The sequence below is a fragment of the Euprymna scolopes genome, chromosome 8 (genome assembly GCF_053919585.1).
Source record: "Euprymna scolopes isolate OS-2025 chromosome 8, ASM5391958v1, whole genome shotgun sequence".
NCBI lineage: Eukaryota > Metazoa > Mollusca > Cephalopoda > Sepiida > Sepiolidae > Euprymna > Euprymna scolopes.
This window is the reverse complement of record NC_136489.1, coordinates 164,207,564-164,232,563: the sequence shown is the minus strand read 5'-3', so window position 1 is coordinate 164,232,563 and position 25,000 is coordinate 164,207,564. Positions and strand designations below refer to the sequence as shown.

At 32.5% G+C, this 25,000-nt stretch overlaps 1 protein-coding gene across 1 annotated transcript in view; it reads right to left on the bottom strand.

Moving 5' to 3' along the window:
• Positions 1–25,000, bottom strand: part of LOC145284012 (uncharacterized) — a gene marked incomplete at its 3' end in the record, with an annotated part of 1,050,937 nt that overhangs the window by 974 nt on the left and 1,024,963 nt on the right.

Sequence of the window (25,000 nt, the reverse complement as noted above, 5' to 3'; positions counted from 1 at the left end):
AAGATTTCCTTAGATGAAATAAGAATTTTTTTTTTTAGAAGTGATAAAAATATAAGCAATGATTCAAACTTTAAAAAAAAAAAGCCAAACCACCGACATTTTTTTCTATTTTCAAATTAGTAATTGAGATACTAAAAAATACAGAAAAGTTTTTAGTCAGCGAAAAAAATGCACATTGTGGTTTTTTTTTAAATCGAAAACATGGGTGAGCTGTCTATCCACAGTTTCGTAAAACATTTTTCCTCTAATATCAACAAATAGCACAAGAATTCAGTTAAAATTGAATCATAAAAAAGACTTTAAAAATATCGTAGTGATCTTTTTTTTTTTTAATTTACGCACACATTCTCAAAACCATGGTCTTATTTCTTACAATACAGAGCTAACCTCATTTTCTTAGTAAAAAAAAAACATGGATGTCACACTCGAAGAAGGTCGTAGGTTTCAACGACCGAAACGTTGTGCCAACAACACTCAAGATGAGAATAATTGTCTGAACACCAAAATAATACAAACACTGTTTTTTTTTAATTCTAAAAACTGTCCTCCATAGTAAAAATTGAACCTTCAACCTCTGAAAGACTGTCACAAATGACTGTTACTCTATGTGTTATCCGTTGTATGGATTAAATAAATCGTTCCACTCAAATGCATTGTAGAGTTTAGAAGCGATGCATCTGAAGAAGGTCGGATGGTTATGTTAGTAGAAACATTGTGCAAACAGCAATCAAGATGAGAATATCAAGCCACATAATGTAATCAATATACATTCAAACATATAAAAGGTCGAACGATAAAGTTGTCGGCCCTACAGAAAACAACATTACAACTTTCAAGTACAGCTGACATCTATTCAATATAACCGATCAGTTTGTGTTTGGTATTGTGGGAGGTCATGTTGGTGATGTTCTTGACGTATGACTATACAAAGTATTCTAGCAAGTTCAGGTTGGGGGAAGAGATGGCCAGTAAGAGAAGTACAATGTCGCAGTACTTCTTCTGAAGCCTGGATCTCTTTGGACTTGTGGGCTGGCGCCGAGTCCTGCTGCCACACCAGAGTCTGGCAGTGACCACCTGATTGCCCAGAGTATCACCATACTTTTAGCGCAATATAACCGTCTTCAGCCTCTATCATCACCTTGATACAGGTTTGGGTCTAGGAGCATGCCTTTTCCACCAGCGCCAGCAGGAGCTCGACAAATACTCAGCAGATGGTAGCGATCAGTTTGAGTTTGGTGTTGTAGGAGGTCATGTTGGTGATGTTCTCGATGTATGACCATACGAAGTAGTCCAGCAGGTTCAGGTTGGGGGGTAAGAGAAGGGTACAAAGTTCTTCTGAAGCCTGGATCTCTTTGAGCGTGGGCTGGCGCCGAGTCCTGCTGCCACACCAGAGTCTGGCAACGACCACCTGATTGCACCAGAGTATCCACCATACTTTTAGCGCATCCAGGTACACTTTGGTGTTGACTTTCAAGCTGATTTCAAAGATGTGGGGTAGCATGATATAGCCCTCAGTTGAAACCACACTAAAGACCATAACTGTGGGTCGTTCGATGTGTTGAGCTGTGCCCTGAAGCGTTGAATTTGTATTTTTAGGGTGCAGGAAATAGTCCTGTTGTGATAACTTAGATCATGAGAGCATGAGTTGTACAGCGACGCATCTCTAATCTTGGCTGTTGAACATTGTGTCACTTTCAGATATGATGGTGTTGGTTTCTTTAGAGTGATGACTATATCTTTCAACCCTGTAACAACCAAGATGAGAATAGTAATCCGTAATCCAATACACACTCAAAAACGTAGTTAACATTTGTGACTCATGCGATTTTGAAGACAACTTCACAAATTAGTCTTTTTTTTGTTTTAAGTAAAAGTTCTTCTCAAGTCTGGTTAAGCAATTTATATTTCATTTTCTCAGATCATTAATATTTTGCAGTAACGACGTCTATTCACACAGTAAAATTTGTGTAGATTGATCAGTCACTTGAACGAAGTAGTGATTACCCAAGAGAAAAAAAACGCTATCAACTTCCACAAATGAAGTTGAACTCTGGCTCAAGACATTTAAGAAGACAGATTTTAATTGTTTACTCATGATTCAGCATGAACCTGTTGATCTCGGTAACCTTTTAAACTGAATGCCAAATGCATTGCATAAATATCGGCAAGTTCAAAAAAAAAAATGATATCGCCGTGGGTTTTTCGAGCAAGATTGAAATTGAAGATTTGGTGGAACGAATACTAATTGAAAACTATACTTGAACTTCTAAATAAGTTGTGAAACTAAAAAACAAAAAGTGTTACTTTTATAAATAAATGCTTGTATAGTTTAAACACGTTCTATGATTGTTCTAATCAGAAAACATTTATGGAAATCGAAATCTTTTCATGGCGGATCATAATAACCATAAATATAAAAAAAAAATCCCCTTTCCTTTTACAATTATGAGAAACCTTTTAAACCACCGATTGCCATTGCTAATAGTACCCCTGGCTGAGAGTACAACATTCAAACTTCTCGGCTTAACATGTATGAATTGGATATACTGAAGATACTGCCAAGTCTGCTGCTTTCATTTAGTATTTTTTTTATTGTGTGCTGTAATTATCATTTCTAAGTTTTTGCAGCAACTGTATGACTTGAAAGAGGAAAAGGAGATGTAAATACCTAACGCGCTAGCTGTCACGGCCATGACGACTTATGACGTCATGACAGGTCACCAACCTAATAGGTCCTGAACTGTCATCTAACCTTCAACCTCTGTCCTATCGACGAAATGTAGCATCCCTCTGCCTGTTCTACAAGTACTTTAGCGGTGAATGCTCCGACGAACTGCAAGCACTTGTACGCCCTCGACGTAAATACCCCCGACAAACCCGATAAGCAGCAAAATCCTTCTACTCCAGTAGTTTCTTCCCCAGAATTGTTGGACTTTGGAATTTTCTTCCGAGTGCCTACTTCCCCAACTGTACTGACATGCAGAAGTTCAAGTGTAACGTGAAATGACATCTTGCTGCCCAACTCCCAACATAGTACCCCTGTAGCTTATGTCCCTGATAGTAGCCCCCTACATCAAAGTGGCAATGTGCCTTGTTTGGGATGAAAATGTAATTAAAAAAAAAAGGTTGAAATAACGTTTTTAAACGTACGTTAAGAGTGCTAGATGTACGAATTGCAGAAATGTTGATGCAAACGGTGACCCCCCCCCCTCTTGCAAAAAACGGCCCAGTTGACTAGGACAGAATTGATTTTTGGGGCCAATTTTTACATATATTTCGTCTGAGTAAGCGATCTTTCTAACGATACTAATTTTATCACAGTTCGATGCGTCTATCAAAAGATTTTGGCAGACATACAAATACACGCACACATGTACATACAAGCTACTCTGTAATGTTTAAGACTAGCCTTGGTGCCCAGCGTTACCCAGGTGTTTGGAGGTGTGTGTTGAGCAAAAAAAAAAAAAATGTGGTAGTAGGCAGACTCGACTCTGTACCGCAGAGGAAGAAAAGAACATAAAAAAAAACGTAGAAAAGTTCCCAGTTGAGAGTGAAGGAAATAATGTTTTTAACCAATTTTTCGATATTTGTCGTCCGAAGGGTTCAAAACGATACCAGTCTCGTGTTGCCTCTGTCAAAAGTTTTCGGCAGACATACATACATACATACATACATACTTATATTATAGATGGAATTAATATGTTTTTATATTTTCTTTATCATAAATTTTAATGGGATTATTATTTTATTTACAATTTATTACTATTTCAATCTTGTAACTATGAGCTTAGCTTATGTAATATCTTAATTTTTCTTTAGTTTTATAATTATTTTATTTATTATTTTATTTACAATTTATTACACTTTCAGTCTTATAGCTAATGTAACATCTTAACTTCTGCTAAGTCTTATAATTTATTTTATTGTATTATTTTATATTAATATCAACAAGATACAAGTGATTTAAACTGTCCAACAGGGATTGTATATATATCCTGAACCAGTAGGATAACATTATTTTACAAAATAATTACACTATAAGCATTTTAGTATTGGGGTGTATAAGCATCATATTTGGAGCACTCAGGTGACTAATGCAGGGTTAAGGAGAAAATGGTATAATTATATTTAATAGACAGAGAAATTAAGAAACAAATTAGTTTTGATGAATTGTGTCAATGTAGAAAATTTGTCCAGAATCAAACTTATGCTCAATCAAGTTAAACTTAGATGAGTAGGAAATAAAAGAAACAGTCTTCGTTTAGAAAACCAAAAGTAAAAGTCTGTATGATATAGATACCCATGACAAAACAAAAATATCATGTTCCAAAAATCATGTAACTTGGTCAAGTAGTTTTATTTTTATAAAGAAAATCATTTATAAGCGATTAATAGGAATTCGTAGGCATCACAACATAAATCTACTAAGTATGTATTATTGTCAGGTTATTTGAATCTTGTAACTATGAGCTTAGCTAATGTAACATCTTAATTTTTCTTTAGTTTTATAATTATTTTATTTATTATTTTATTTACAATTTATTACTATTTCAATCTTGTAACTATGAGCTTAGCTTATGTAATATCTTAATTTTTCTTTAGTTTTATGATTATTTTATTTATTATTTTATTTATTATTTTATTGTATTATTTTATTTATTATTTTATTTATTATTTTATTTATTATTTTATTCATTATTTTATTTACAATTTATTACTCTTTCAGTCTTATAGCTAATGTAATACCTTAACTTCTGCTTAGTCTTATAATTTATTTTATTTTATTATTTTATATTAATATCAACAAGATACAAGTGATTTAAACTGTTCAACAGGGATTGTATATATATCCTGAACCAGTAGGATAACATTATTTCACAAAATAATTACACTATAAATATTTTTGTATTGGGGTGTATAAACACCGCATGGGACTAACCATGTTTGGAACACCCAGGTGACTAATGTAGGGTTAAAGGTTTCAGATTACTATTCTTGGCAATGAAACACGTGTCAAAGAAAAATTCTAATAATAAAATTTGCGTTGAAATTTACTTAAATTTTAATTCAAACCCTTAGTTTATAGATATATAGATTAGGTGAAAACATAACTCGAGTTTGTCTCTCCGCTGTATCGTTATTTTCGTGGAAATGTTCAATTGAGCTTCAATCTATGGTCCCCCCCACCTCGCCAAACTTTCACAATAAACACTCGTCTAGCTGAAAACACTACCAACAATTCACCCCCCCCCACTCGTTATCTGTACCTAAACCTAAACATAGATTCCATGAACAAAGCTTCTTTCTTAGAACTGCACGCCTGTGGAATTGTCTTCCGTTTTCCTGCTTTCCAGCTGACTACAATATGGTTGTCTTCAAGTCTAACGTAAAGAAGTTCCTGACGAGCCGTCCCACTTGTTAACAAATTTACCGAATCTCCATTACTAACGATTACTACTGTAGACTCTTTAACCCTTATCCTCGAGTGGCCGTTTGGCCTTGATAAGTGGTGATGCCTATGTAAAAAAAAAAAAAAAAAAAAAAAAACATAACTATATTTTACAAAAAATAATAATGCTATAAATATTTTTGTATTGGAGTGTGTAAACACACTAAGGGACCAACTATGTTTGGAGCACCCAAGCGATTAACGTTGGATAAATCTGTTATGTTCAGCTTTCTCACTTTCGTTTTTCTTTTTTATTGTTAAATAATTGTCTCTGAAGAGCAGTCTGATAAACTGGGGAGTATATTCTCCGTTATGTGTTAAACAAAGAAAAATAAAATGCATGCCATCTATAGTAAAATAAATTATATATAAAATATATTAAACATTGGAAAAATCTAAGATTTGTTCAAATATTTACTTTAAAATTTCAAGATTTGCCTAGTCTATATTTACTAATATGTTCGTTGTGGTTTGTTTGGCTTGATGTTCAGTAGGCTGACCAGGGTAAATATAAATTTTCTTGAATTTTGATATTGGCCAAAGTAAAATATATCTGAAAGTTATTTTAGTATTTCTGACTAATAGCAATAACTAAAATCTTTTTATTATCTCCCTTAGATAAAATCTTTTTTATTATCTCCCTTGGATAATTTATTTTAATGTAAAATAGTTTTGTTACTTTTATTTTTGTTTATAAATAAATTTATTTTCTTTTTATAACTCCATTTTCTGGGGGGGGTTCCCGCCCCCCACTCTTTTTTATTTTAATTGGTATTGACTTAAGATTAAAATTTATTAAAATTTTAATTCAAACCCTTAGTTTATAGATATTATAGATTAGGTGAAAACAGATAAATCTATTATACCGGGCATTGTACCTAGTTAAGACTTTACCTTCGACAAAACGAGAATATGCTATCTGCGTGGATTAAATAAAGAGTCTCATATGAAATTCTGTAAAGATTCCCGAGTTATATAGATTCGTCAAAATACTCCTGCAGAAGGTTGGAGGTTACGTCGGCCGTAACAGTGTCAATATAACATTCAATATAAGAACAATAATATTCAACGGTAGCTGAAATTTTTTTAAAACACATTCTAAATAAAATAAAATAAAACATAAAATAAAACAAATAACAACGAATTTAAAACAATTATTTTAGTAAATTTTTTTTAAGTTAAAATTAATTAATTTAAAATTTTTTACATTTTTCTCAATAGAAAATTCAACACAGTACATTGTTTTTTTTCTAAATAGTTTTTTTCGAATTTAAAACAATTATTTTAGTAAATTTTTTTTTACCTTAAGTTAAAATTAATTTTTAAAATTTTACATTTTTTAAATAGAAAATTCAACACAGTACATTGTTTTTTTTTCTAAATAATTTTTTCAAATTTAAAACAATTATTTTAGTAAATTTTTTATTACCTTAAGTTAAAATTAATTAATTTAAAATTTTTTACATTTTTTTCAATAGAAAATTCAACACAGTACATTGTTTTTTTTTCTAAATAATTTTTTTCGAATTTAAAACAATTATTTTAGTAAATTTTTTTTTACCTAAAGTTAAAATTAATTTTTAAAATTTTACATTTTTTAAATAGAAAATTCAACACAGTACATTGTTTTTTTTTCTAAATAATTTTTTCAAATTTAAAACAATTATTTTAGTACATTTTTTTTACCTTAAGTTAAAATTAATTAATTTAAAAATTTTTACATTTTTTTCAATAGAAAATTCAACACAGTACATTGTTTTTTTTTCTAAATAATTTTTTTCGAATTTAAAACAATTATTTTAGTAAATTTTTTTTTACCTAAAGTTAAAATTAATTTTTAAAATTTTACATTTTTTAAATAGAAAATTCAACACAGTACATTGTTTTTTTTTCTAAATAATTTTTTCAAATTTAAAACAATTATTGTAGTAAATTCTTTTTACCTTAAGTTAAAATTAATTAATTTAAAATTTTTTACATTTTTTTCAATAGAAAATTCAACACAGTACATTGTTTTTTTTCTAAATAGTTTTTTTCGAATTTAAAACAATTATTTTAGTAAATTCTTTTTACCTTAAATTAAAATTAATTGATTTTAAAAATTTTACATTTTTTCAATAGAAAATTCAACACAGTACATTGTTTTTTTTGTTTGTTTTTTTTTAAATAATTTTTTTATATAAATTATAAAAGGACAAATCCACCTGCACATATATATATATATATATATATATATATATTTTTTAATTTTTAAAAGAATTTATAATAGAGTAACTTAGTTTTCTCGCAACATGACTTTTTTTTTTTAATTATAAAATAAAATAGCCAATTTGAAACCGTAAACACACAGCCATGTTTTTTTTCCTACTTTTTGGAGAGGAAAATGTTTTTAACGATTTTGAACTGATAAATAACGACAATAAAGGAGGATAATTCGTTTCTCATCAATGTTTGCGATGATAATGTTTTTTTTTTGTGCGTGACACTGGACGTCGGACAAGTAAATTAATATTTAGATTATCAATCCTCAAGGATTCAGAAACATGTATATAAGGAATACACAGATAAATGCTTTTGAAATATTTAATCAGACCCTCAAAATAACCTGTGAAGTCATCGTTTTTTTTATTATTATTAATTCAGAATTAGTAATCTAGTTTATTCGTTAATTTTTTTTCGAATCAAATTAAAACAGCTGAGATTTAGTGTTGAATAGTGTTTGTCGATTTCACATGTGAAAACGCATATTAAAGAAGCAAATAAACAAAAAAAGACTTGTAGGAATGTTCTGACGTCATCCGTCCCAATAAAAAAAAAGAAAAAAAAAACAGACAAACGCAAAGACGAAGCGACCGCAGCAAGAGAGCAGACACATTATAACTCTGCTATTTCGCACGCGTACACATCACCGCCACCGTATGACCCGTTTCTTGCTGTCAGCGTTGTCACTGGAGAATAAACATTGTTCTAATTATTCTCTTATGTTACTTGTTATTAACAGAACAAGAGTTTTTTTTTTTTTTTGTTCAGATCTAAGTGTGGAGGCAGCGCATAATTGTACGGATTCAAACAAACTACGACTAGTAATCTGGACAATTTTATGAATAATACAACAGATGTATGCATTTGGATGCTGTAACCAAAGCTTCCCCCCCTTCAAGGGAGCAAGACGAACAAGTTACCACACAAACACAACAAAAAATGTTAGAGTATTGTATCTTCTTTTTTTTTTTTTTTTTTTTTTACACAGTGATCACCACTTATCAAGGCCCGGAAGCCACTCAGGGATAAGGGTTATTGTAAGTACATCACGTTAGTGAGGAGATTTTATGAAGTGTTTAATTAGGGGGGGCGGTTCATTAGGAATTTGTTAACATTAGACTTGAAGACATCCAAGTTGTAGTCCGGAGGGAAGCAGGCAGACGGAACAGAATTCCACAGGCGTGCAGTTCTAAGAAAGAAGCTTTGCTCATGAAATCCGCGTTTTGATTTAGGCACAGATATAGAGTGGGGGAAATTTTTTCACAGTGGATTCAGCTAGACGGGTGTTTTTCGTGAAAGATTGGCGAGGGGGGACCAGGGATTGGAGTTCAGACGAGCACCTGCCATGGAAATAACGATAAAACAAGGATAGGCTCGCAACGTCTCTTCTGTGGGAGAGGGGTTGCAGGGTAGAGAAAAGGGCATCCCCCACTAAACCACGAAGTCTATTTTGTACTCTGTCAAGGCATGATAGGCTGTTCTTGGAATAACATGTGATGCCTACGAATTCCTATTAATCGCTTAAAAATGATTTTCTTTATAAAAATAAAACTACTTGACCAAGTTACATGATTTTTGGAACATGATATTTTTGTTTTGATCCCTTCGAATACAATTTCTAATCATTAAGCCAATCGTCTTATTTGCCTGGAAACAAGCATCTTTTTCTTTGTTTGCTGGCGAAATCTAAACAGTAATCAAATTACACTCATCAACGAGGCGAATGTTCACCCAGTGTCTTGTACACGGGCAGCAAGCAAAACGGTAAATTCCACAGAATCTTTGACTTAACAATAAAAGATACAAAACGTCGTGTAATCAATCGTCTAGAGAAATCTTGAAGAATCAGATCGGTAATCTCACCAAATCTTAAAATTTCTGACTATAATTGAAAAAACAATTTGCAAAGAGCAAATATTTCCTTAGGTTGAAACGAAGATTATCATTAACAACGAATATCCTTAAGATATGTCAAAACTTGAGCATTTCTGAGTGTAGGTTGAGTTGAAATATCACTTTTGTGACAGACTAGCAAACGGCTTTTATATTATTTGTTCGAGTGGAAATATCATGGTGGTACAGACCAGCAAACGAATTTTATCTTATTTCGCCGAATGCAAATATAACTTTTGTGACAGACCAGCAAACGAATTTTATCTTATTTCGCCGAATGCAAATATAACTTTTGTGACAGACCAGCAAACGGATTTTATCTTATTTGTTCGAGTAAAAACATCATGGTGTTACAGACCAGCAAACAGTTTTTCTCTTATTTGGTTGAGTGGAAATATAATTTTGTTACAGACCAGCAGATGGCTTTTATCTTATTTGGTCAAGATGAAATATCATTTTGTGACAGACCAGCAAATAGCTACAATCTTATTTATATATTAATACGACAGCATGTGTGTTACATCTTTTTTTATTCCGAGTGACTGTCGTTTAATTGTTATGACTTTCCATTTCTTTTAATAAATAATTTTACCAAGAATTCTTCATTATTTTTGGTTTTGGTTATAGTTGAAGCAACACAAATTATATACATATAGGTATTTGAGGTGGGGGGATAAGTTTTGGTTTCGGTTTCGATTTGTTACATATAGGGGTTTCATTAAAAGAGAGAGTCTTAGAGAGAGTTCTTGTCTTATTACAGAGAGGGATGTTGTAAGACTCAGAGAGAGAGAGAGAGAGAGAGAGAGAGAGAGAGAGAGAGAGAGAGAGAGAGAGATTGTTGTATCTTATTGTAAGAGACTTAGATAGATTGTTCATGTTAGGAGAGATTCTTATATATTAAATGTTCATTCCTTAGATGTGTAGAAGAAGAAAGCTCTTAGAGTGAGGAGATAGTGTTCAGACAGTTCGGACATTGTGTAGACATGATGATGTTGAGACGTGTATGTAAAGACATTTTATAACACAAATATATAATACAATTTCACTTTACCTTTTCGTAAGAATCATAAGACAAGACGAGCTTTACAAAACACATGATGAATTTATTTCTTCACGACCGGCCGTTGTGGTTTCCATCATCAAGAATTCAACTTCACATTTTAGTTTCAACGTGACGTCTCGCTTCCTAGACGACTGCCTCCCTCTGAGTTTCTTCACTGACTGTCTAACTCTCAAGTTTTTTCTCTATTCCTAGAACTTTCTATCTTCCGTGACGTCATACACATGTTAAAACATGTGCCTTCTTTCACGTGCTCTGGACATACGTGTCCAAAACTTTTCCTATTTCTCAGTAACCTATTTATCCAATATGTTAAAAACATTATCTTATAAGCTGCATTCTTTCAATTTAAAATTTCATAACAAACTTGATAGTTAACATTCTTTCCTTGAAATATTTATCTATATTCTAAACAAATGTTTGTTTTACATTTTTAAATTCTCACACGTAATCTATTTCTAAACTAAATTACGAGGTTCGAATTTGTCTATTGCTATTTCATTTTCATTGTAAACTAAATTTTCCATTTTTATACTTACATGAAAAGGGCACAGCCCTTATCATGTAACAGATTGAAGCTGATGCAACAAAGTTATGTTGATATATTTTTATGTTTTAAATCGCAACTTTATAATATATAAGAATCGAAAAAACAAATTGACACTATAATAATATATACGAAATCTGCATAAATTAAAATATAATGTTTAAGCGTATTTTACGACTGGGCTACGCCGGGCGTTCCTGCTAGCTTATAGAAAGACTTTTGCAATTTTAACAAAAGAGCTACGTTTATATCAGGGCGTCTCCACTTACGCTGACCATCCACAGAATGCCAACATCAATATATTACATATGAATGAGTCTGCTGTGGAATTTCCACAGGTCTCACTACTTTGGATGACCTGAGTTACTGTTTTTATCTGCATTTTTTTTTTTTTTTTACAACATTTCAGTCAATATTCCTTCCAACCTATTTCAGGTTCCATTGTTTATCAATATCTTTAAGCAACAGTCTTCTAGAGGTTGAAGGTTCAATCCTTACTGCAAGTAATAATAACGAAGAATAAAATAAAAATTAACATTACTACCTGGCCATTTTATTTATTTTTTTAGGTGGAAATCGCTCCAGACAAAACAGGAAGCCAATTTATGTAAGATTCTAATCCTAGATTAATGACTCGTGTGTCACCACCGAGAATCAGAACCAAAACATTTAGCTTACGATTTATTTTTTTCCTTTGACGTTAATGCCTGAGCTATGAAATTTTGCTGAAAGGCTAAAAATTAAAACATGGACCAATAGCTATTACGTTACGCATGCATACTCGTAATGCTGTCTTCGACCTTAACCTGGCAAATTTAATTTTTTTTTAATTTACACATATTTGCACAGAATTTTCCCGGCTAAAATTCAAATCTTAAGTTTTGCATAGGTTCGAATATCCTATATATAAAGTTTCATGTCTGTAAATCAAAAACCTTGTTACGCAAATATTACTCAAGTATAAATCATGTAGAATATCTGCATGAATATAATTATATGTAATCTATTCTATCTATATAAAAGGCAAAATGTGTGTGATCATTTTATGCATGTCTCGCAAAGGCTTTTTTCGCCGGCATTTTCAACAGGGTTCCTATGTCTTAGAACTTTTTATATACCGTCTAAATAATAATATCTACGATTTGCGAACGTGTGTTGCGTCTAGATTTATTTGCGTCGATTTTTACAAAATTCTTGCTATTTCAGCCCGTTTTGTGTTTCTTCAGCATTTTTGTATAAAACCGAATCGGGAAGCAAATAAAATCGGCACTGTTCCCGGCCGGGGAACGTCCAGAAGTAATGAGCTTTGATCAATGTGGGGTCAAACTCCTTATGTAAAACAATTGCTATTCAATTTGGACAATCCACTTTTTCTGGGGAGCTGGTCCCCCCTCCCCCCAAAACATCTTGGGGAAACAACCAGCCAAAGTTAGGTAAACAAACCCAAAAGCTGCCCCCCCGCAGTAAAAGTTAACTCCACTACTTCTATTTGACCTCATTAATGAGGTCAAATAGAAGTAGTGGAGTTAACTTTTATTGTGGGCACGTGTCAATTCTGTTTTTAATACTTAAATAAATTTAGTTTTATTACTCTTTCTTGCGGGTAACGAGTCAGGTTTTTTGCACACTTTATTTTCCACCTTCACCTCAAGGCTTCAGGTTCGATCCTAACTATTTACCAAAACATTTTTTTTAAGTCCTCCTCCCCCAACACAAACACCCGGGCAACAATTTTTTTAAAACAAGTTTTAACATTGTTTTCTTTTTATATATATAAATGCACAAAAGGCAACTACATGGGGGAAACAGGCCTGGAGTTCCGCCTACGTCTTAATAACCACAAACACACCATCAGAGATAAATCTACACAGCATCCAGTAGCTATCCACTATAATTTACCTAACCACACAATAGACAATATCAGATATATCCTCATAGCATCCAATTTTATTACACAACACCAGAGAAGAAAATATGAAAAAAAAAAATAATTCTAAAACTCAACACGCACACTACAGGCCTTAACAAAAACCTAGGACTACTCAGTGACTACAATTTTTATAACTACAAAGATTTTTCATAAACATTTTCTTAGGACTAAAATGCACGGTGAGATGAGGGAACTCTTTCCTAAATCTTTACATTTTCCCTAATGTTTTCTTTCTTTATCATCTCATACACATGGCATGTGTATGTGTGTGCGTATTATGTACGCATATTTGTATGTATTTGTGCGAGTGTATGTGTACGCGTACCTGATAGTGTATATACACGTCAGTATATGTATATGCATGTATATGTATGTGTATGTATGTACATATATATATATGTATATATGTATGTGTGTGTACATTTGGATATATGTGTGTGTGTGTGCGCATATATGTGTGTATGTTTTCAAAACACATTTTCTTTAAGAGTTAATTTTCTTCATATTACCGTATATATATATATATATGTGTATATAAGTGTATGTATTTCTCGCACACCTATACTTCTTTTCCCGTCACTCTCTTCTCCTCTTCCTCTCTCTCTCTCTCTCTCTACATTCGCTTATGTAGACTTATATGTATATATGTACAGCTGTCTCTACGTGTAAATGTATGCGCAAGCATTTATGTATGTCTGTTAGTATATGTATATATGCATGCATTTATGTATGCATATGTGCATATATATGTATATATTTGTACATGTGAGTATTTGTTTGTATACGTATGTATATATACATATTAATAAAAAGTAGCGTTTCGTTTTTGTCTTAAAACGGTTGAATTTAGAAACGACGTTTTCGTTCTTTTTCGAACGAAAAATAGCCGTTAAATTACAAATGAGCATCATAGCGTTTCTCCTCATAACGTCTCATATCCTTTGAATTCTTATTCTCTCTTAGAATAAATAATATCGTTAGAATTCAAAGGATTAGACCGTTAAAGACGCGTTTCTCATTTTTATTTACTGTTTAATTTTTCGTTTGTATGTATATATGTACTGTGTGCATGTGTGTATGTGCGTACTTATATGTTTATATATTTAAGACTGACGTGACACCTTCTCATTGGCTATACCTCCTTCTCCTCCTCTACCTTCCTTCCTTTTCCATTCCCCCTTTCCCCGTGCATCCTCATACTTTCACTACACCGATGAAGACTGAAGGATCGGTCGAAAATTATGTACTTATGAAAAAGTTTTTTTAATTTTTTTTCATAATATTATTATTTTGTATTCCTGCACGTCACCAATTAAAAACGAATAAAGAAAAGTTATAAGCTTTTATACTTTTCGCATTCTTTTTTATTCATATATATATATATATATATATATATATATATATATATATATATATAATATTTAAACAGGGTTATTACCTCGCTTATTCTTTTGTTTGGATCCCCCCACCCCCAACATGCACACCTCTAAACACCCGGGCAATGCTGGGTATCCCCGCTAGTCTATAATATAAATCTCACCTGTATGTTTAAATGTATATATGTATGTTTGTATGTCTGCCTAAAACTTTCGACAGAGGCGACGGATTTTCACAAGATTGGTATCATTTTGAAGCTCGACGTCTCGGAAAACAAATACCGAAAAATTGGCAAAAAAACATGGAATCCTTCACCCTCAACTGGGCAGTTTACTACAAGGATGGGGCTCAATTTTTTGCGAGCAATTTTTGCAAGTTATCATATCGATTGGATTGACTTTGCCTAATTTTAACGTTCCGAACTTCCAGTCATGTCATGCAGTAGCGGTAAGACGTCGGATTTTCTTTCACTTTCTTTTCCGCCTTCGCATCATGGGTTCAAGCCTGCTTGCCTGCTACCACTTTTTTTTTTTTTTTTTTTGCTCAACACACACTTCCAAACACCTGGGCAACGCCGGGCACCTATGCTAGTAGTTAACTAAATATGATTATCCTATAAGAAAAACCGATTGATTGGGAATTTAAATCGTACTTTTCTTCCTAATATCCTAGTTTTAAATGAAAGAGTAGGGTAGATAAAATCCAAAAGTCTTGGTTGAGCAACTTTTCTAAAACTGGAGACTGCTACAAGGCTAGACTTAAAATTCCTCAGTTGAATCGATTTCACTCTGCAGCCACTAATCATAAACAGCCCTTATACGAAATGATATTTTCTTGGCAAATTTAGCAAAGTGGTTGTAGAAATTTGACATAGTCGATCAGCTGGGCCAAGTTTTATGCATTCTATTTCTTCATACATGACTGTTTTTCTTCAGACTTCTTTCTCCCTCTCTTATAATCAATACACAACATAATACATAGATTTAAATATTGTCTCGGTCATTAATTCCAATCATGGCTGAGGTGATCGATGGGGACATTTATATGAGCACCTTATTGTAAGAAGGTGTTCGTGGAGAGGGAATTATTTTTTTTTTCTCCACTGTCTGCTCCTACTGATAAACGTAAAACATTTTTTGTTTAGTTTCTTTCTCTTTGGGGGGGGTGGAGGCATTCATAATGCACTAGCGGGGTCGGGAGCGCCTGGCGTTGCTCGGTCATAAAATATGGGTAAATATGATATTTTGATTTGTAAGAAGGTGTGCATGAATATTTTTTTTTGGGGGGGGGGATGGGGTATTGCATTTTCGCCCCAAACAAGGCACAGTGCCATTTTGATGCAGGGGGCTACAATCTGGGACATAAATTGCAGGGAGTTGAGGAGCAAGATGTCTGTTTACATTACACTTGAACTTCTGCATGTCAGTACAGTTGGGGAAGAAACTATAAGAGTAGAAGGCTTTCTAACATCTGTGGATCTCCACTGCCCTTAAATCTGGTCGTTCTAGAGTTACGTTTTACGGGGAAGCCAAGGCTATCAAGATCTGCAGCCTCAGAAATAGATTTGAAACGGCTCTCCAAACCAAACAACAGTGTAATTTTTTTAAAATAGTCTCTTTCTACGTTTAAGAACAGTTTGAAGGAATTTAATTTGCCAGGCTGTGTTGCAAGAGGCAAGCCAATGATTTCTGTAAAGAACAGAAAGCTCTGTCTGGGCTTCATCAGATGCAATGAAGATCATGACTCTTCATATTGGTTGAAAGTGATTTTTAGCGATGAAAACAAGTTCAATAAGCTAGATAGTGATGGTAGGCAGTACGTCCGTCGAAGGAAGAATGAAGAATTTAATCCTAGGTGCACAGTTTCAACGCTGCACGGTGGTGGAGGTTCAGTTTACATGTGGGGCGTTATTAGTGCCAATGGTCCAGGGCCTATAGTTCGCTTGCAAGGTCGAATTAATTCGACCAAGTACATTAATATATTGACTGAGCATTTTCTACCGTACTTTGTCAGGAATTTAGATGATAATCTCATCTTTGCACAGGATAATGCTCCTATTCATACAGCTGGCAATGTCAAAAGGTTCCTTGAAGAGCATGATATTCTGTGTTTGGATTGGCCAGCACAATCTCCAGATCTCAATCCTATCAAAAAAGTATGGCATTTCATCAAGCAAGAGCTGCGCAATGATAAAATTTCAAATCTGGAATATTACCGCAGACTAATTCAAGAGAATGGTCTACAATTTGCAGGCTGTCAAATTGCAGAAAGGCTATGCTACTAAATATTGACTAGTTCATTGTGTTCCTGTTGTATTTGTGCTGCATTAATGTTCTAAAGTTACATTTAAATAACAATTTTCCATTGTGCGGAGTTTCTTTTTGCCTTCTCGATTTGAAGTTAATTTTTTTAGGTTGTTTAAACAGTTTAACTTAAATTTGCAGTTTTTGAAAAAAATGACAAGTGCGGACTTACTTTTTGGCGCCACTGTAGGTGATAATATGTATGGCCTTGAGAATATTTGAAAATGGTAATTTATAATTTGTCTTAAATCTTATTTACTCTGTTTTTATTTCGAACATGGCTGTTCGCCATCATTACCGTGATTTGTTTCTGGAAGCAAATATTTTGAAGGTTATTATAAGAAAGTTACTTTAAAACGCCTCCCATTTTGTAGACATAAATATTTACAAGTTTTTCGTCAATTTAACGCAAAAACAAGATTATTGCTCTCACCAAAACGTTCATGTTTTTTTTTTCAGTATTAAAAGAAAAAAAAACCCACACATTTCCACACATATTTGCAGATAAAGAAAGAAAAAAACGTTTGCTGCCGAAAAAGGAAAAAAATTCTGCGAATACTGAAAGCAAAATGCTTTTGAGCTGTTTTGATTTTATTTCACTTTAGTTATTTAGTATTAACAGCATCTCTTTATCTTGAGCATCTACGATCAAATGAAAACAGACGAAGGAAAGTGGGGGATACTATTTTATAGAACACTAGCAGTCTGCCCGGCGTTGCCCGGTCATAAAATATGCATAAATGTTATATTTTAATTCATACAGAAACTAAAACACGTGCATGCGAGTATTATGGTTTTTTTTTTTAAACAGTTCACTTCTTGTAAGTAAATACAAAAAAATACTCAAGCTGAGATCGAAACCAAAACCTAATGACAATGAATCAAGTACGATAACCATAAGACCAGCTTGTGCCACCCTTCAACAATTGTTTTCAAACTATTTATTCTTAACATAATGAATCTGTCTGTGAACCATTCATGCATGCACATTTGTAGACCAGTTAGCAAATAGATAAAAAAAAATCTAGCGTGTCTGAATATCCTATATACCAAATTTCAAGTCTGTACATCAAAAATCCGTTGAGTATATAGGTTGAGAAGTGTCTTCACACACACATTATCTATATACCTATAAAAGTGAGAATTTGTGTGTGAGGACACTTCTCAACCTATATACTCCACGGATTTTTGATCTACAGACTTGAAATTTGGTATATAGGGTATTCAGACACGCGGAAAACTTTTCAGTCGGTTTTCATCCGGAAAAACGGGCTGCTAAAGAGTTAAAATTCGTCCCGTTATTTCAAAAACTAGTTGTATGTATTCGTTCTTCTCGATGTAAAAAAGAAAATTGAAGAGCACCTGTCTGCACCCGGTTATGAGAAGCAGCTTAACTTCATAAAACTTACAAACTTCTAGTGCCTTTATCACTTGGATGAGGGATACATGTTGAATAGCAAGGATTTGTTTAAGATTGAGGGTACTTCTCTGAGAATTTATTTTTTTCTAATGTCTCTTGGATATATGTTTGTGTTTGGCCGTGAGACATTCTATATAGGAGGGTCGTCCCAAAAGGAAAGCCTCCTATTTTTTTATTCGACTCGAACGGATCATAGGAGATTGCAAATTGTGGGTTTGTATTACTGTACACATAGATTCGAAAAAGTTGTCAAAAAACAAATATATAACAAATAAATGTTATCAAAGGCAAGATAAGTTACTTTTCTACCAAACTGGATATATTTTTTGTGTTTTTATTCAATGTAACATGTTTATTCAGCTCGAAAAACATAGTGTTTACCGATATATTGGAAAATTCAAGATGGCGCCTGACTCTCTCTTTAACACAGTAAGTTTGGGAAAAGGTGTTATAAATAAAACACTAGACAAAATACTGTTAAAAAGACGCCGAATATATGTCAACCTATGTCACGATAACATATATTGAGCGAGTTTTTAACAGTATTTTGTCTAGTTTTTTATTTATAACACCTTTTCCCAAACTTACCGTGTTAAAGAGAGAATCAGACGCCATCTTGAATTTTCCAATACATCGGTAAACACTGTATGTTTTTCGAGCTGAATAAACATGTTACATTGAATAAAAACACGAAAAATATATCCAGTTTGATAGAAAAGTAACTTATCTTGCCTTTTGATAACATTTATTTGTTATATATTTGCTTTTTAACAACTTTTTCGAATCTATGTGTACAGTAATACAAACCCCAAATTGTTTTACTACAATGACTGAACTTATGCATTTGTGACCTGAAAGTTCCATCTCTCTGTTGCAGATATTGACGCTGTGAAACTCCTCCTCCTTTTCTGCGACAAAATAAAAGCAAGTTCTGTCATGGACGTGAATCAGAAGCAGAGACGCATCATTAAATTCCTGACAAAGGTGCATTGAGAATGGTGGTGACTATGTAGAAAAATAAATTTTAGTCGTTCGTTTTAATGGTACTACTTCCCCCGTCGTATTCAACTTTTTTAGTTAAAAAGAAATAGGAAGTAAAATTTTTGGAACGACCTTCGTATAAACATTAATTTATTGTTTTACATTTTGAAGGTCTTGCTTGCTGGTTATTGTGCACAGCGGGTGATATTAAAATAGTATTATGGGTTCAATTAAAAGAAAGTGACCGGGAGGGGGGTGGAATTAAAGTAGTGGATGGGAAATAAAAAACAGATAAAATAAAAGAAGAAAGTTTAATTCAAAATTTGTTGGAGACGCCCCTCCATCGGATTAATGGACCATCTCTTGACGTCACTTCCTCTGGTGACGTCACTTCTGGTAATTCTATGGAGGCCAGGCGCGAACGCAGACCCCACAATTTTATTATACCATCCCTATTTAAGTTAAACATACTTAACAAAGTATTCTTATGTACATCTATATCAAAAACACTTGTAAACGTTTTTTTTTTTTTTTTAAGTTTTTTATTTCCATACTTTGTGGACCAGGCGCGAACGCAGACCCCACAATTTTAATGAACCACCGTTCTGCCAGATCAAACATACCCATTCCTGTGTCTCGATACATCTTCTATCATTATATGTAATCAGTTTTATAAAATAGTCAACCATATAGGAACCTATTCGTGACCAGACACACACACACACACACACACACACACACACACACATTCAGCATTATATTATATATATATGTATATAAAAGGATCTCTATTCTTATATAAAAGTCACTTTGTGTGTGTATGTGTGTGTGTTCCTTCCTCATATGTTCCGAAACGGCTGAGCCTACCTTTTGCAAATTTCACACAAAGCTAATTTATATATCTGGCAGTGTTCTTAGATATGTTTTGTACAGAAATTCATCCAATGAGAATCGAAAATTGAAAAAGACCGATCTTAAAAATAGTTTTTCTCTCTTATAGATAAGAATATTTTTTACAGAGGAATATTTTTTGTTATACTAGTAAAGGGAGATAATAAAATTTCAGCAAATCATTTTTTCTTAAAAAAAAAATTATTATAATCTGAAGATATAGCTTAGCTGTAGAACATTCAACTACAGATAGAATGATCCCCTATTCAAACCTGTGTGTACCTCACCATTTTATTTAAATTTTTTCTTAATAAGTCTAATTTACGATAAAAGAAGTACTATTTAAAATCGCTGCACACTGTTTCTTTGTTTGCATATTTAAAAACTAAACATTAATCAGAAGTGACATTTCCGGGGCATTAATCATTACGCCCAAATATCAGCTGACGTGATATTGTAAACAAACACAGACGGAATTTGATGAACAACATTATCATTATTTTTTTTTTCGTACTAGTCTACCGAGCAAATTATTCCTCATAATATATAATATTCAATAGAAAGGGTTTTTTTTTTTTTAACACGGTGGTCACGACTTATCAAGGCCCGGAAGCCACTCAGGGATAAGGGTTATTGCAAGTACAGTACGTTAGTATGGAGATTTAATGAAGTGTTTACTTAAGGGGGCGGTTCATTAATAATTTGTTTACGTTGGACTTGAAGACATCCAGGTTGTAGTCAGGTGGGAAGCAGGCAGACGGAACAGAGTTCCACAGGCGTGCAGTTCTAAGAAAGAAGCTTTGTTCATGGAATCTACGTTTTGATTTAGGCACAGATAAAGAGTGGGGAAAATTTTTGAAAGTGGATTCAGCTAGACGGGTGTTTTTCGTGAAGGATTGGCGAGGGGGGGGCAGAGATTGGAGTTCAGACGAGCACCTGCCATGGAAAACGGCAAAAAAAAAAAAAAAAAAAAAACACGTGAAAAAAGACATTCAGCTTTATAGGGTTTATTCTATAATGATACATACGCATAAATTAAATAAAATATCATGTTTGTATGACCGGACAACGCTAGGCTGCCAGCTAGTCAATATATATAGAGTAGGAAGCAAATATATATAGAGAGTCAATATATATGAATATATATATATATATATATAGAGAGAGAGAGAGAGAGAGAGAGAGTCAATATATATATATATATGTATATATATAATATATATATAATATATATATATAGAGAGAGTCTATATATATATATATATATATATATATATAGAGAGAGAGAGAGAGAGAGTCTATATATATAGATATATATATATATATATATATATATATATATATAGAAAGATATATATATATATAGATATATATATATATATAGAAAGATATATATATATATAGATATATATAGAAAGATATATATATATATATAGATATATATAGATATATATATATATATAGAAAGAGATATATATATATAGAAAGAGATATATATATATATAGAAAGATATATATAGATATATATATATATATATATATATATATATATATATAGAAAGAGAGATATATATATATATATATATAGAAAGAGAGATATATATATATATATAGAAAGATATATATAGATATATATATATATATATATATATAGAAAGATATATATATATATATATATATAGAAAGATATATATATATATATATATATAGATATATATAGATATAGAGATATATAGGTATATATATAGATATATATAGATATAGAGATATATAGGTATATATATAGATATAGAGATATATAGGTATATATATAGATATATAGAGATATATAGATAGATATAGATATATATATATATATAGAGAGATATATATATATATATATATATAGATATATATATATATATAGAGAGAGAGAGAGAGTCAATATATATATATATATATATATATATATATATATATATATATAGAGAGAGAGAGAGAGAGAGAGAGAGAGAGAGAGAGAGAGAGTCTATATATATAGAGAGAGAGAGAGAGAGAGAGTAGGAAACAAATAGTGTTTTTTGTTTATTTTGTGCATTTCTTTGCGTGGTTTATGATAGCCTCCCAAATATTAACATTTTTGAGGAAAAGAAAGGAAATATAACACCTAAGTTATTGATTCAACGCATTAGATTAGTGCTGCTTCTTTGAAGGCTAAAAATAAGATTCTCCATTTCACTTTAAAAAAAAAAAAACTAAAAACAAGATGAAACTATCGCACAGCAGTCGAAGACACATTTGTCTAAAACACAATGTTGACAACTTTTTACGCGTTCATGGTTCTAAAAAATATAATACATACTAGCGGGACCTGTGGAAATTCCACAGGGGACTCATTCATATGTAATATATTGATGTTGGCATTCTGTAGATGTTCAGCGTAAATAGAGAGGCTCTGATATTATTGTAGCTCTTTTGTTAAAACTACAAAAGTATTTATCTAAGCTAGCAGGGACGCCGGCATAGCCTTGTCATAAAGTACGCTTAAATATGATATTTTAATTCTTGCAGATTTCAGATATATCATAATTGAATTAATGTTCTATCGATTTTTATATGTTATAAAGTTTTGATTTCAAAAATAAAATACTATATCCATATCACTAGGGTGCATCAGCTTGAATCGAAACCAAAACTTATATATATATATATATATGGATGTTTCTTCAGCTATAATCGAAACCGCCAAAACTTATGAAGAATTCTTGATAAAATTATTTGTTAAAAAAATAGATTACTGCAGTGCCATCAGCTATAATGAAACAAAAACTTATGGAGAATTCTTGGTAAAATTATTTATTACAAGAAATGGAAGTCAATGAAACGACCTGGATGTAAGCGTGACACAGAAAATAATTAAATAACACACTCGGTATCGTATTAATATATATAAGCAGTCAGTAAAGATTAAGTTTTGAATCCAATAGGTTCTGTAAACGGAATACACATAAATATTAATATCTATATAGTTATTTCTACTAAATAAAAAAGCTCAATACAACCAAGATAGGAACTAGATCTTGTTATAGACTTTAAAAATTCAAGGCTGTACAAATATATTTTACATTAATTTATTGTTCGACAGGGTACTCAAAAGAAAGATATATTGAAATTTCCTTAATTTGCAGAGTTGTCTATTGCGTTCATTATTGGTTACATATATGCGTACATGTTTCAGTGGAATCCCAATTCAATGATAACACTTCATCAGACCAAAATAAGAATCGATATTTTTGGTCTGATGACGTGTTATCCTTGAATTGGGATTCTACTGAAACATGTATGCACATGTGTAACCAATAAGGTTTGTATAATAAACAAACTGTATACAGCAGAACCCCGAGATACGGCCATAGGATACATTTTGTTCAGGTTACAATGTGCAATACGATTTTCCCCGGTCTCTGGTTACGGTATTTGCCCCACTTTACGTTGTTATTTATAATGCTATTATATACATATGTGCATTATATACTGTACTGTATTTTGTTAGTAATTTTAATGCTGTATCCCGGGGTTCTACTGTACCAGCTTTGTCCTGCATTGAACACTCTTTTTTTTTTCTCTAGCTGATAGGATGACAAAGTTGAATCATGGGAAACGATAGTTCAGCGAGCACTCCAGGTGCAGAAGCGCAGGCGGGTTAAAGGGTCAGTGTTGTGACATATGTCAAACTGAATGACCAGTCCGCTGCACCGAAGCTAGGTAGATGGTGGACCGGATCTGACGTATCAGGGGTTCCGTTTTTGAGAAATTTAATTAATTTTGGTTGAGTTGATTTCTAGACACGAAAGAGACAAGATCTGAGAATCAAGGTCTCCTCAAAAAGAAGGTGACGGTTTGTCCGAATGCCAAGATCGCCGATCCACTCTAGTCTGCTAAGATAATACCCGTGGAATGGAAAAAAAATATATAAAACAGCAATCATCGTCTTGTGTTCGTTTGGCATGCGTTTGTGTTTGGTTGGCAGAATTAACTCCCAAGATGATCGATGAAGAGTGCTCTACAGCTAAGCAGAGCCAGGTATGTCTTCGTGTCATGTATTATTGTATGTATTCGTGTTATATGCAATTCACGCATCCACACACTAAGAGACATTTAACTAGACGGTCACGACCTTTATAAATACGACTTGAGAATATTACGTAATAACTTTTAGAGTTGTTTCGTAGTTTCGGTTACAGACTGACACCGACTCGTTACTATTTCAAACTTAAGCAGCATGCTAGTTGGTCGCCGGGCAACGCTTGTTAGAAAATAATTATCTATCTATCTATCTATCTATCTATCTATGTATCTATCTATCTATCTATGTATCTATCTATCTATCTATTTATGTATCTATCTATCTATCTATTTATGTATCTATCTATCTATTTATGTATCTATCTATCTAGGTATCTATCTATCTATTTATCTATCTATCTATCTATTTATCTATCTATCTATCTATTTATGTATCTATCTATCTATCTATCTATTTATGTATCTATCTATCTATCTATTATGTATGTATCTATCTATCTATCTATCTATGTATCTATCTATCTATCTATTTATCTATCTATCTATCTATCTGTTTAATATCTGCTTTTTTTTCTAGCTGCCAGAATGACAAAGTTGAATCATGGGAAACGATAGTTCAGCGAGCACTCCAGGTGCAGAAGTGCAGACGGATTAAAGGGTCAGTGTTGTGACATATGTCAAACTGAATGACCGGTCCGCTGCACCGAAGCTAGGTAGATGGTGGACCGGATATGATGAGGAACTTAGTTAATTTTAGTTGAGTTGATTGCTGGACACAAAAGAGACAAGATGTGAGAATCAGAACCACCTCAAGAGAGGGGC